This window comes from Podarcis pityusensis (genome assembly GCF_964106645.2).
Source record: "Podarcis pityusensis genome assembly, chromosome: 4".
NCBI classification, from domain to species: Eukaryota; Metazoa; Chordata; class Lepidosauria; order Squamata; family Lacertidae; genus Podarcis; species Podarcis pityusensis.
The window spans coordinates 38,007,838-38,013,547 of NC_138027.1; the positions used below are offsets into that span (position 1 = coordinate 38,007,838).

The 5,710-nt window shown below is 42.1% G+C and overlaps 1 long non-coding RNA gene across 1 annotated transcript; it reads left to right on the forward strand.

Annotated features, from left to right (window-relative positions):
• Nucleotides 1-2,192: 2,192 nt before the first annotated feature.
• Nucleotides 2,193-5,238, forward strand: LOC308475648. Its single transcript, XR_013985340.1, has 3 exons — nucleotides 2,193-2,946; nucleotides 4,065-4,132; nucleotides 5,116-5,238. It is a non-coding gene; the product is annotated as an uncharacterized lncRNA (long non-coding RNA).
• Nucleotides 5,239-5,710: the final 472 nt, after the last annotated feature.

Consider the following 5,710-nt stretch of genomic DNA (forward strand, 5'->3'; position numbering starts at 1 on the left):
TGCCAATTGCATGCCCAATTGCAGCAGCGTCGGCCAGTCAAAACCACCCATTGACGCAGCAACCAATAACATGCACAATAGCCGCTAACAAACATGGCAGCAATCAATCAAACGTCCACCCTATGCACTACCCATGTATAAGACAACCCCCACTTTTTAGCAAGATTTTTAAGGGGGGGGAAACCTAGTCTTATACACGGAAAAGTACGGTAACACAAAACATCTGAAAGAGTGTTATTAAAGCATATAAAATCAAATAAAAACAGCCATGGAAGCACACTTTTTAGTACTTCTTTTTGAGAGCTTGTGGCCTGATTTTCATGTTCCCCAGGAATCCTTCCTAGGCAGAATGGGAAGAAAATAGAATAATTCTAAGGACTTGTTGTGCAGCTTTTAAAGAAGGTGGATTTAGGAGCACGGGTCTAATGTCTTCAGCAGCATTCACATCCATCACACTAGTATTCATCGCAGCAGACATGCCCTGCACATGCAGCCAGGAAAATTAATAATAATTTCATTTTCAGCAATGGTTAATTTAAATACAGAGGCTCTTCTAAGAAGTAAAGAAAGATGCTAAAGCAATAAAAGACAAAAGTTAATCATGCTGGCTGCCTTGCCTCATTATACGACAGCTGTTGGAGTCTGTTATTTGGTTTCCACTGAGGGGGAATTATAGATCTTCTCAGCTGCATCTGCTTCCATCCATTCTGAAGACATTCCTTCATTGTCGAGGGATTGTTTAAGCAATAATTCGACCTTTCTTCTGTGATAATGCTGCATAATTAAGATCAGATAGCTTATATGATATAAATGAGAAATAAATGGAGATTTGGGGTGGGAGCTTTTGAATGGCTGCTGGAGGTCCAGTTATTCCTCAGCCTGAGTTTCTCATCTGGTACTAAAGTGCTGTCCAAATGGCAACAAGTTCCAGGGGCCCTGCTTATCTGGGTTGCTTTCTTTGGAGGAGAGATCACTGGGGACTTGAGGCATTTTTGTAATGTTGCATACCTGCTGGCTGCCTGTAGCCTCAAACAACTTGCACAAATACAAAGCCAACAAGGAACATTTCAGAAAGAAGAAATGTAGTGAAGCCCCTGTTGAGACGACAGCAATTACACATAAATGGCGATGTGAACGATGTAAATTGCAAAGCAATTTATGTATCTGTTTACACAGAATGTGCACATGTGTTATTTTGTTGTACAGAACTATGGTGAGAAACATTCACAGCAAGACTCTATGCCTTGTTGACAGGCAGACAGGAGGAAATGCACTTAATAGTTTATTCTCGGCAGATTCCCCCAACAACCCTAGATATAACTCATAGTAGCAAATAAACAATTCACAACTATACCAAGGTTGCATTGTGGCTAGCAAACTGAATAAATAATAATAAAAGCAACAGCAATAGTTATGCATAACACAGGGCTGTGGTCAGGTCAAATGTAATAACAACAGCAACAACAACACTTAAAGCACTGTTAGTTTCCAAAATATTCTTAGTGGTAAAATGAATCCTAGTTTACAAATGTTTCCCAGAATTTCAAAAACAGCTCTGTTTAGCTTCCTAAGCATTTGATTCAGCTTTGAGATGTTGGGAAACGATGGCTCTTTCATAAACATGGAGCTGCTAATTGATAGTGCTTGGGCATTCAGTCAAGAGTGGATTGCTCATGCTCCACTGAATAGCGATCTCATGATTTCACTGTAAAAATGTCACTAGCAGTGCTGGCTAACTCCGTCAACAAGATGACACAAATGCCTGGTCCACCCACACAGCAGAATGAGGTGGAAGAATGCTGAGGTGGGTGAACGAATTTTAGGCTGCAGGTAGGGTGTAATTTGTTACAATTATGCACACACAGAGACCTCAAAAATGGGAAACCAGTACAGCAGTCAAATGAGTGTGCTCCCTGACATGTTTTCCATTTTCATGTAGGTTGTGGTGCAGTAGTTCAAAGAGGCAAACCTCCCCCCCCCCAACTTCGTGACCAGAAGTGGTACCCTCCATTCTACATCATTCTGCAGTAAGGTGTGGAATCAGCCTCAGTGGCTGCTAAGCAACCCAGTGGCTCCTACATGGTAGGCTTGGGAGGGAGGGATGGACGTTGGAGAGATGGTTCATCATCTGCAGTGCAAACAGATGACACCAATGTGGTTTTGAAGAAGGATACTGAAGAGTATGCATTTGAAGTTTCTTCTCATTCCAGAAGTCATCGTGTGACAACTGGCGACACTAGTTGAATATTCACACTGATCACAAGTAAATGGAATAAAATACTTGCTGTGTTAATAAAGTTGGCTTGTAACACGCCATCAATTGATTTGTCATTGAGCAGAAAGAAGGATGCTCAGAATGAGTGGGAGACAGAGGGAAGCACCAGAGATGTGTATCTTGCAGAGCTTCTGCTTAGTCCAAAGGAAAAATGAATCTGGATGAGACTGTAATGGGACAAAGTGAGATGCTGGGACTTCCTGGATCCCAATGCAAACCGCAATGGAACTGGAAGCAGCCAGTAGATCAGATTCTTATCTCCCCCATGGGCCAAGTTTGAGAAGTGGGCTGGGATGCTCTCTTGTGAGGCATCTGATGTCACAACGGCATCAAGTGACCCATTATGTCATCCGTGGTGCTGTGCAAGCTTTGACAACCAGCTAATCCAATACAAAAAGATTCCAGGTGCAGCAGGACAGGAGGAGAGGAAATGAGTGTAAGAATAGCAGATGTGAAAAAGAAGCAGTGGCTTTGCTGGAAGACTTTGAGGAAGTGACTCTGCACCACAGATTTACTGAGTCACTGACAGACGCAAAGCCTGGCAGATGCAGCCAGAACATTGCAGATCATAGTGGCTTTGAAGCCTATTTGAACAGAAGCTGGAGGCTTGTTGGTAGGAGGGAAGCCACAAGTCAGACAGAGTCATATAATTTCGGTGCAGGGATGTTAAGGTGGGAGAAATTGGCTGACTGGCTTCACTAGCTTAATTTAAACGTGCATTTGAGGCTTTTTATATTGATTGTACTTTAGTCTAGAAAGAGCTTCATTCCAGCCAATTAATACTGCAATTGAGTCATAAGGCTCTTAGCTCTGCCTACTATTTTTCTTTCAAGCCCAACTGTCTCCACTGGACAGGTGTGTTTTTTTTCCAATCCCCCCTTCCGAAATAATTAGGGTTTCTAACTTGCAGAGGTTAATTGCCAAAGATCACTAGTAGTGCTTGTTCTTGTAGAATGGCAGTGGTGCCACCTGAGAGGTGCCGGAGCTGAGCTCCAGCTGAAAAAAACCTTGGTCACTAGGTACATTTTCTGTAGGTTCGTGGGTGAAAACCTTTGACAACAGAGTTGATATTCCTTGTTTCTGCTCCCCTCCCTCCCTTCTGTTCTCTCCATGTCAGTCTCAAACGGCACATAACAAAAAGATGCTACACTTCAGGAGGGCCACAAATACAATAAACAATGTACTAGATATTTAACAACTTTTCCAGAATAGATGGTTTGTTGGATATCCCATTAGTGACACATGGCTAAGATTGATCCACACAGGAATAACATCCTTTCTATTTCTGGAAAGTCTACTATGATAAATCTGCAGGGTATTTATAGTCCCTATTTCTGAAACATCCTCTCTGACCTCTGAGCCCTTTATAGTGCAAAGGGAATAAATCTAGAATGAAACTTAGACTGGGAATTATCCATCTTTTCCCACAGAGAAAAACCTATATAAAACTTTCCTCCTTTACCATTTTTACCACCCTAGATCACAAAGTATATTCATCTGCTGGTTATGATTGGCCAGAGACCCCTTGCAAGCTCTCTGGACTACAGTGGGGAAATTGTCCCATGAACAGCTCACTATCTGTACATTTTGTCTTTTAATGTTCTTCAGTTTAGCCCTGTCCTAAAACCACCCTCTGTGTTAGAGCTACCACCCATCAGGGTGTCTCTTTCGAGACTTTCCTATAACTGTCCTCCTCTCAGTCCCTTTCCCCCCAAGAGACTGCTTCACACCAATCTGGTTCAGTCTGTTGAGTATCACTCTTCCTGGATTGCTATTTCTCTCTTTCAAGCCTGCGCCAACTCTGAGGATGTTCACCTTCAGTCACAGGAAGTCCTCCAAGCAGAAGCTCGAAAATGAGTGAGTACAAATTGCCAATCTGGGCTGATTTCTCCCTTCCTCTCCTTACACCACAATCCCAGTTTCTTTGGATGCTTGCCCCACACTCCATACAGGGCCTGCCTGTCCATCAGGCAGACTGAAGCAGCCGCTTTGGGTGGGAGAATTCCATGGGGTGATGCTCCCATGAGTGCCCTACCAGCGATGGACTTTAGTAATATGACACCCCGAGCGAGGACAAAATTGGGCACCCACCCCATAATATTTCTTATTTTCAAATCATTCCTTTTGGTACAGTTGCTTTTCTGCAGCCCCTTGCTTCAGCACCCTGTGCAGGGGAACTGCCCACAGCACCCTAAAGCCAGCGCTGTCCCTGCCACTGCCAGGGTTGAATGGCTGTGATGGCTTTTGGTGAGATCATGCGGGAAGCGCATGTAGTTTAATTGTGTAACAGTAAAATGGGGAGGCCCAGACTGATATCTGTCTTGCGAGCCTATGTCCTCTTATACTTCACTGCCTGGGTATTAACTGGTTGCACAAAACCTTGTAAGTAATTTGGGGAGGATATGCCTGAAGAAGAGTAAGCATAAATTACGCGTTTAAAATGATCAAGTTATATAACTGCACAATGACACAATAGAGCTCATTTAGGTTCTTCAGTTAGTTAAGTGAGAAGAAAAAGGAAGCTCGACTGACAGGCATGAATGAGTAAACACAAACACTCTCAGCACCCTAATTTTAATAAGCACTGTAAATGGCCTCCCGTTTCTTTATTTTGAGACACAGCAGGTTTGTAGCTCTTAACTATTTAGCTGGATAAGTTATCTGCTCTCTTTATTCCATGGTCAAATTGCTTGTATAATTCATTTTAGTGTGTAACTTTATAAACTTTACATCTGAAATCCTGGAATCAATTGCTGCTCGGTTTGCTTTTAATTTAGATTATTACAATAGACTCCACTTAACTTGGTGTCCTATATTTCCTCCCTTTCTTTCTTTATTAGGTGAACAAGACATGCAAGAGAGTTACTGGGAGATACACAAACACACACAGAGAGAGACCTCTTGCCAGCTACCTTGATTTATTGATTATTTCTCAGGGTGCAAAGCATCAAGCAATTAAACACTTGTGCCATAGATTGTCTCAATATTATGTTATACAACTCTCCTTTCTGTATATTATTACAATTGTATCGATTTTCTTTCTTTCTTTCTTTCTTTCTTTCTTTCTTTCTTTCTTCCTTTCTTCCTTTCTTCTCTCTCCCCATTCCCTTCACTATAACCGATCTGCTCTAACTCATTTAGAGAGTTGCCAAAGGAAAGAGCACATACAGCACTTTTTGTGACCTCCAAAACTAAACAAAGAGGCACCTTCTAGAAAATTCTAAATGGAATGCTTCATTGTGCCTTCATGCTAATTCCTTGTACTTCCCAGGTATGAATTTGTGTTTGACAGCACCAATTTCCAACGCTGCAAGCTTCCCACATTTTTGGCAACCTGTATGTATGCTGTCACTGTTGCATATGTGAACGTTTTTAAAGTTGAGACAATTTTCTGTGTCTGCAAGGCATTTTACACTTAGCATTCTGACAAAATAA